The sequence below is a fragment of the Mus pahari genome, chromosome 17 (genome assembly GCF_900095145.1).
Source record: "Mus pahari chromosome 17, PAHARI_EIJ_v1.1, whole genome shotgun sequence".
NCBI lineage: Eukaryota > Metazoa > Chordata > Mammalia > Rodentia > Muridae > Mus > Mus pahari.
The window spans coordinates 1084522-1093912 of NC_034606.1; the positions used below are offsets into that span (position 1 = coordinate 1084522).

General features: G+C 43.1%; 1 pseudogene; it reads left to right on the forward strand.

Annotated features, from left to right (window-relative positions):
- Positions 1 to 8035, forward strand: part of LOC110335062 — a 60614-nt pseudogene extending 52579 nt beyond the window's left edge.
- The last annotated feature ends 1356 nt before the right edge of the window (positions 8036 to 9391 follow it).

A 9391-nucleotide genomic window follows, 5' to 3' on the forward strand; every position in this document is an offset into this window, starting at 1 on the left:
TGAAGGGGTCTGCAACCCAATAGGTGGAACAACAATATGAACTAACCAGTACCCCCCAAAGCTCATATCTCTAGCATATGTAGCAGAAGATGGCCTGGTCAGCCATCACTGGGAAGAGAGACCCCTTGGTCTTGCAAGCTTTATATGCCCCAGTACAGAGGAACACCAGGGCCAAGAAGTGGGAGTGGGTAGGTAGGGGAGCGGGGAGGGGGAGGGTATAGGAGACTATGGGGATAACATTTGAAATGTAACTGAAGTAAATACCTAATAAAAATTCAAAAAAAAAAGAATCATTAGGTCTTACTTCAAAAGCATGGACTACACAAAATTGAACAAATCTTAATTAAATGGATGATTTTCTAGATATATACCACTTACCAAGTTAAATCAAGATCTAAAGAAATAGAAGCAGTCATTAATTGTCTCCCAATCAAAAAAAGTCCAAGGCCAAATGGTTTTAGTGCAGAATTCTACCAGACTTTCAAAGAAGAACTAATACCAATACTCTTCAAACTAGTCCACAAAATAGAGACAGAAGGATCACTGCCAAAGTCATTCTATGAGACCACAGTCGCCCTGATACCTAAACCACACAGAGACTCAACAAAGAAAGAGAACTTAAGTTGTAGGTTGCCCTGATGCTGTTTTGATGTATTTTGATGTATTTTGATGTTAATTCTGCTTCCTCAAAAAGGGGCTGCCCCCCCCTCCAATGACCAGGAGTAGATCTCAGTACTCAAGTGATCTCACTGAAAATTCTCCCCATTCTGACTGGTCAAATAAAGGCTAGAACTGATGGTTGGACTGTGGAAGGGAAAGGAGTGATGGGAGGTCTCAAGGAGGAAGAGGAGGTAGAAGGGAGATGGAGCAGAACCACATGGCCTGGAGAAACAGCAAGCAGCAAGGAGTCTCAGAGCTGGGGAATAAACTAGTATAGTGATATATATGCCCAATCTAGGCATATAGCTTATAAATATAATAACTGAGTTGTTTGGGGTAAGAAATTGCTGCAACATTTGGCACACCAACATATTGCTTAGAACCCAACTAACCTGAAATAAAAGTTCACCCCACCACCATCACCACCCAATAAATGGCTAGGGCTGCGATCCAGGGATACAGAGGTATGTGTACTGAAAGCTGAGTGGGTCTGAGGGTTCTTTGGAGAGCTGCTAATACGCTCTGTCCCCAAGCCCCAGGCAGACCGTGGCAGCCAAAGGCAGCACCCCGGCGGGAGCTGGGACTTGGGCAGTGCTGGTGTTGCAACATGGTTTGGGATTCCCGGACCCTAAAAGAAGGCACAGGGACTCTAGGGCTCAATTGCCCGTAGAACACCTTCACAACTGTGACTGGATGGCTGAAGAAACAGTAATTAACCTTCTAAAGCCTTCTCACAGGTAGAGCGGGCTGATCCGGGCATCTTTGCCAGAAGAAGCCTTCTGGTGCTCACTTTCCTGGTATCTCCCAAGTCTAAACAGGATGCAAACCAGCCAGACGGGCTCTACCATCCCGGCTCTACCATCCGGGATTAGCAAACTAACACTCAGGCTGCCAAAGTCAGGACAGTCCAGAAGTGAACTGCAGAGACCTGAGTCGAACAGCAGAGGGACACAAAGGTACAACTAGCTCCAAATCAGGTAACAAGATAATTTTTAGATACTTTAAGATGAGAAAGACAATAAATACCTTTTAGACTTTATGGGGTGATATTGTGATGGTATGACAGGGATGGATTTAAATGAAATCAACACCTTGTCCAGTTATAATTATTACAATACTGAGTAGCTTGATTTATTATGTCTTCTCAAGAGATAGGGTCTTAGATTTAAAACACACACACACACACACACACACACACACACACACACACACAAAGAGCCTTAGAAAAAGAGATCAGAGGAAACATTGGAAAAGATGCTAGAACAAAAGATGTAGACGTTCATAAATCAGACTGAACAGCAAAGAGGTAGCAATAAAATTTGGAAGCAGAGTCTAGAGGATAATTTACTAAAACTAGCAAATCAAAATAAGGTAGAGGGCTGGTGAGATGGCTCAGTGGGTAAGAGCACCCGACTGCTCTTCCGAAGGTCCTGAGTTCAAATCCCAGCAACCACATGGTGGCTCACAACCATCCGTAACGAGATCTGGCGCCCTCTTCTGGAGTGTCTGAAGACAGTTACAGTGTACTTACATATAATAAATAAATAAATCTTTAAAAAAAAAATAAGGTAGAGGTTACAACAGAGAATTACAACATAAAGAAACATTAAAATCATGGAATCAGGCCTAAAGCAGAAGATGGGCCTATCTATATTTGAAATAATAGTAATGATCACAACACGAAATGCATATATCTTATGAACCAGCAAGTCAAAATCAAGTCTTTAAAGGTTCCTGGGAAATACTAAAAGAGGGCAAGACTCCATCCAAATGCATATAGTATTTGTGATTAAAAAAAAAAAAAAAACTCAAATTAACCTGTAAGCTCCACCTGCCCAGGAACTAGGTAACTCTCTGGAATGCTGGGAAATATAGATCTTGGGAAATAACAAAGCCTCATGGGAAAGTACGGTTGCCAAATAGGTTTCTCCTTATAGACTCCCTGTAACACGTGACTCGAGGCCATTCTCAGGTGGGGAATTCTTGCTTTAAATTTGACCCAAAAGGAAGTTGTTTTTTTCTAGTGAAGATTAACAATGGGAGGTTGTGTAGGCATAAAATGCAAATGCTTCTGGGAGAGGTCACATCACAGCCAGCACTTGGGAACATGGGTCTGTAAAATAAACAGCAAGCATCAGTCCAGAGATGGATGGTACCTTAAACGATGATCTAAGTAAAACTTTGAGGAGAAGTAGAACAAATGAAAGGCATGCCATTGTCCCCAAAACAATAGAAGTGTATTTCTTTATTCCAAGCACCTACCACCGCTGTATGGTGCCTTAGAATACAAAATAACATTTGAGTTTGTTTTTTGAGATAGTCTCACTTTGCACCCCTGGCTGGCTTGGAACTCTCTATGTAAGCCAGGTTGGCCTGACACAGAGATCCCCCGCCCTCAGACTCCTGGATGCTAGGATTAAAGACCTGCACCATCACGGCCCCAGACTGTCTTGTGGTGGTGATGGTCCATCATTTCTAGAAAGGAGTGACTGCAGCTCCAACTGCTGAGGGTTAAAGCCCGTTCAGGCAGTTGAATCTCTGAGAAAGACAGGGTGCAGTCATTAGGAAGGACAATGCTATTCCTTCAGGCCTTTGGCTTATTCAGGTTGCTTGGTTTTGCAAACCCATTTCTTTCCCTCAATGAGGGCGCCATCTGGTGGGAGAAGTGAGGCGCCATTGAGGAAATGCAAATCCAAAGTTATTAAAATAGACTAGTCACATTCTGAGAACTCAAAGGCCACATGTTGCTAGTGGCTACAATTCCAGAAAGTACAGACATAGAATCATAGAAAAGCATTGCCTGGGAAACACTTCAGTTCCAAACACTTTACAGGTGGCTTTTTGAAAGCTCAGACGCCTCAAAATGCATGAGCTGGAGAGATTGTTCAGCAGTTTTGAACTCTTACAGAGGATCAGAGTTTAGTCCCCAACAGCCATTCACATGGCAGTACCATTATAACTCCAGTTCCACAAAATCTGATGTCCTCTTCTGGTCAGTGGTGATTTCAATGGGAGTGGCTCACATGTTTGAACGCTTAGTCCCCAGCTGGTGAAAGGTTCTGCTCAGAATGCAAAGAAAACAAGGTGCTTATAACTGTGTCTTATGTAACATCCCAGAGCTAGGAAGAGATGATGTCAGAACGGCATCTGTCCATTCATCTTAAGACCTCACTGAACCATGAAGTCCAACTTACAAAGGCTGACCCTGAGGAGAAAGTAGAGAGATGTACATACTTGAGCACAGGGTCTCAGAAAGGATATTCTTTCCTATGAGAGAAAAAGATGCACAGCCATGAAAAGACTGGGAAGACCCTCCTGCCTCACACCCTGCCTTTGGTGGTCCTGGGAAGGGAAGAATAAAAACGGCAGAGGAAATGTTGTGATGGTGGTGGTGGTTGGTTTGGTTTGGTTTTTCATTTTTATAGGATTGAATTACATTTTCTAAGAACAAGAGAGGGAAACAGGATCCTGAAAAATGTAGGAGACGTGGAAGAGATTTTTAACAGTGTCATAAATGCTGAGTGAGTAGGGAGAAGGGTAGAGGTGGAACGAGGCCAGAGTCTCAGAATAGGATGGGAAGGTGCGGGGATAGGGAGAAGAAAGGAGACCAGAAGGAGAAAGGTAGAAAGTCACAGAAAGGAGATGCCCTACGGAAGTGTCTCATACAGTTTTCATGAGGAAAGGGAGGCACTTTCTTGCCGTGGTGGTTATTTCTATCAGCTTGACACAACCCAGAATCACGTAGAGGAGAGCCTTAATAAGGGCTTGCCTATATTCAGCCTGTGAGACTGGTCTGTGGAGAACTGTTTTGTTTTTTTTATTATTATTATTGAGACAAGGTCTCACTGTGTTGCTCTGGCTGCCCTGGAACCCACTAGGCAGACAAGACTAACCTAAAACTCACAAATATCCACCTGCCTCTGCCTTCAGAATGTTGGGATTAAAGGCATGCTGCACCACCGTGCCTGGCTGGGGAGTTATGTTAATTAAGTAAGTTGATATGGGAAGACCCAGCCCATTTCACATGGCTCCCTCTTCCAGTCAAGGGATCCTGAACTGTATTAGGAGTGAAAAATCAAGTTAAGCACAAGCAAGCAAATGAGGATGTACAAATTCATTCCCCTATGCTCTGTGGATATGATGGGGCCAGCTGCCTCAGACTCCTACTCAAGCTCCTGCCCTGCACGGATGGACTGTGACCTGGAACTGTAAGCTAAATCCTTTCTCTCCAAGAGTCACTTTTTGTCAGGATGTTTCATCACAGCAGCAGACAAAAAGCTGATCACTAGAGTGCAAATGTAAGAGGGCCCTTGGGAAAAAAGCATTAGACAAAACAAGTATTTTAATACAAAATTTTAGAAATCAAAGTCAAAAATAACAACCCAAATTTCAAAATATTAAGTACAGACTGTTATAAACAGTGTAATGAGACCATTATTTTCCATTGTCCCACTGTTCTCAGACCCATTCTATTGAGTTCCTTACATATGAGTTTATAAGAAATAACAGTAGTATGCAGACCAGTCAAGAACAGACTTGGTATACAGTTAAGACAGTTGAGGACTGTTTACAACATGATAATAAATTGTGGCATTTATGCTTTCTTAATTACTATTTATTTTTTAAACAAGAATATAGTTTTAATTGACATTGAAAGCAGTGTGATTAAAATTATGATATATTTTCATCTAACCTATGACTTTTATGATGTTTCTTTTGAAATGGTTTCATCTTGAAGTTAGATTTCTTTGTCTATAGTCAGACCACTATCTGAAATACTTAAGTGATATATCACATTTTTTTATATATTTAATTACCATTGGGGGGGTTATTAGATATTTTCTTTATTTACATTTCAAATGCTATCCCAAAAGTTCCCTATACCCTCCCCCCGCCCTGCTCCCCTACCCACCCACTCCTACTTCTTGGTCCTGGTGTTCCCCTGTGCTGGGTCATATAAAGTTTGCAAGACCAAGGGGCCTCTGCTCCCAATGATGGTCGATTAGGCCATCTTCTGCTACATATGCAGCTAGAGACACGAGCTCTGGGGGTACTGGTTAGTTCATATTGTTGTTCCACCTTAATTACTATTTATATTTCTATTTTCTATTGATAAAATCAAGACAACCTATAGAAAAAATTTGGGCTTGTGTACAGTTTCAGAGCTAGAGTTATGACATCATAGAGATGTGCAAGGCAGCAGGCAGGCGTGGTGCTGGAGCAGTAGCTGAGAGCTCAAATCTTGATACACAAGCACAAAGCAGAGGGAGGGGGAAACTGAGAATGGTGTGGTTTTTGAAACCACAGAGCCCACTGACACACCTTTTACAACAAGACCACACCTCCTAATCCTTCCAAAACAGTTCCACCAACTGGAGACCAAGTATTAAAGTATCTGAGCCTGTGGGAGCCATTTCATTCAAACTACCACATGTATATAGGGACCAATACCTCTGGTTTTGACCAAGATCCTATATGGTCCATCAGAGCACCAGGTAATTTACATTGACTTCCTATGCCCTTCCATTAGTCCAGGTCAGTCATTCTGGACCAGGCACAATTGAGATCACTGAGGAACTAGCCTGGTCTCAGAGAGGAGGAAGACTTCCCAAGGGTGTTAGTTACTGTTGCTGTGCCAGAACACCTTAGCCATGGCAACTTATAGAAGGGCTTATTTCACTTATGGTCCCAAAAGGCTGAGTCCATCACAGAGGGAAACATGACAACAAGCATACATGGTGCCTGGAGCAACAAGCAAAGAGCTCATGTTTCAAATGGCAGGTAGGAAGCAAAGAGAGCTAACTGGAAATGGAGTCTGGATTTTGAAACCACAAAACCACCCTTCTCCAGTGACACACTTCTAGCAAGGCCACACTTCCTAAGCGTCCCCTAAACAGCATCAGTAACTGGGCCAAGTATTCAAACATCTGAAATTTACTGGGCATATCTCATTCAAACCACCATACCAGGCCTGTAAGGATCCTCTGTTTTGAATAGGACTGAGCCACCAGTTGCAGAACCATGGAACCGTTATGGTCATTGTCTGAGACTTCATGTGTCTGGAAATATGACCAGTCAAGAGAGGGGTAAGCATTGAGAGGTACAGGAAATGGTGAAGTCCAAGAAATGGTCTGAGACTTGGTGGTCTAGGACAGAAGCCCACTCTAAACACTGGATCTCCAGAATCAGGGAGTCATCCTCCGGAAATTGATCTGATGCTTACTTAGCTCTTGTCCATAATCACAGTTGGGGACCCTGCTGAGATTTTGTCTCTTGCTGTTATTGTGATGTTAAGTGCTGGGCCCCCAAGATCTGGAGTCTGCACCTAAGCTTCTGGGAACCTGCCCCCCGCTAATTCTGAATGGTAAATAAAAGTGTTAACAGCCAGTAGCTGAGGAGATGAGAGACAGGGTTTAGATTTCCTAGGCTAGAGACCACAAGGAAGAAGAGAAAGGCAGAGCCACCATGCCTTAGGAAAATGTGCAGGAGAGGAGAGAGGAGTGGCCATGGTACACACATATAACAAATTAAACATACAAAACATTAAACTTCATCAAGTAGTACATAGTCATGTAGTTTTTATTCCAATGTCCCCATCACAGCCCACAGTTACTAGACTCACAATACAAAACAGTTTTCATCCCCAAAGTCTCCCCTGTGGCCACCTATCAGCATCCCATTGATTGGCAGAAACAAAACCCTGACTGTGCAACTGATAAAGTTTTAATCAAAGGGATGTGGTTTAGAAATATATTTCCCTCTCTTTGCCCCATCTACTGCGAGGATAAAGACCATTCTCAGCAATCAGACCGTCGACATTCCCGAGAAGGTCGAAATCACTCTGAAGGGCGCACAGTCATTGTGAAGGGCCCCAGGGGGACTCTGCGGAGGGACTTCAATCACATCAACGTGGAGCTGAGTCTTCTTGGAAAGAAGAAGAAAAGGCTCCGGGTTGACAAATGGTGGCGTAACAGAAAGGAACTGGCCACCGTCAGAACCATCTGCAGTCATGTTCAGAACATGATCAAGGGTGTTACACTGGGCTTCTGTTACAAGATGCGGTCTGTGTATGCTCACTTCCCCATCAATGTCGTTATCCAGGAGAATGGGTCTTTGGTTGAAATCCGAAATTTCTTGGGTGAAAAAATCCATCCGCAGGGTTCAGATGAGGACAGGTGTTGCTTGTTCTGTCTCTCAAGCCCAGAAGGACGAATTAATCCTTAAAGGAAATGATACTGAACCTGTTTCAAATTCAGCCACCCTGATTCAGCAGGCCACAACAGTTAAAAACAAGGATATCGGGAAGTTTTTGGACGGCATCTATGTGTCTGAGAAGGGAACCGTGCAGCAGGCTGACGAGTGAGGAGGCCTCAGCTTCCTGACTCCAGAAACGAGATCCTGATTGCAAGTACAATTTGGGCTCTTTTGGGAGAATAAAAGATTTATCTATTGGGGAAAAAAAAAAGAAAGAAAGAAAGAAATATATTTCCCTCTAGCAACCAAATAGAATTTATATTCAGAGGTGTCTAGAGGGCAGAGATACAAATTTCAGTACTTATAGGAAAAAAGCAAAGTTTAAGTGTCCACTATTGTGTTGGTTTGAACTGACTATGCTCAGGACACCAAGAGAAAGAGAAGGACTGATTCCCCATCCTCACCATAACCCCACCACCACCATAAAACACCCTCACCATAAAACACCCTCACCATAACCCCTGATGTGTTAAAATTGGGGCTCTCATCTGAACACAGTACACTGGCCCAAACAGTTCCATGTATGGGGGCAAGTGTAAGATGGCAGCAGAAGGAAAAGGGAGGAAAGAGAGAGAAGGAGGGGCATTCCCCTTATTTATATGGAAAATGACTTAATGCAAGTAAAGGTAGGAGGTGAGCCAAGTGGATTCTGGGAATATGGTAGCTGTTGTATTGGTAACAGGTCTATAGGTCACATTGTCGCCTATGTGATGTCATAGATTTGGGAGGTCCTGATGCAAACATACCTCCCTTCTTGTTATTATAAAGAGAAGGAAAGAAAAGGAAGTAAGGGTGTCTTGTCTCTTAAGCTGCTTCCTGCTGTCTAGGGGCATCATTAATTTAGGGGGGTAGCTGGCCTTCACCATCAGGATCTACTTGGTAAACATTCTCATCAGGTTCCTCTGTGGACAGTGGCTCCTCTGTAGGCAGTGGCTGGTAATCCTGTGACAGGAGATGATTAGTAGATTGGTTAGAAATTTGTTGTATTTGTCATTGTAGGAATGTAGAAACAAGATTAATGAGTCAGGGGGCAAATAATAATGCCAGGAAGATGACTAGGAAAGGTGTTTTTAAAAAGGGAATATCTACTTCTATATAGGATTTTCAAAAGTCCCAGAACTGGAGGCCTCACAATCCCTGAAGTTCTTTATGTCTGACTGTAGCTTCTGGATATTCTCACTATCCAGGATTGGTTGACATAGAAACAGCATTCTTCTTGGAGGAACAGGCAAAGACCACCTTCTTTAGCTGTCAGGACATCTAGCCACCATCAGTTCTGAAGCACCATGGCTGCCAAAGAATCGATCTGTTTCCGGATAGTAAGCAGTTTCAGAAAATTCCTGAAGATCGTTTTTAAACCGGGAAGTGAATGTATTATATTGGGTCACAGAAGTTGTTATCTCTGCAACTCCAGTACCAGCATCTATAGTTATTCCCATAGTGACCAAGAGTAGCACGACCTGACTGCCCTCTTATT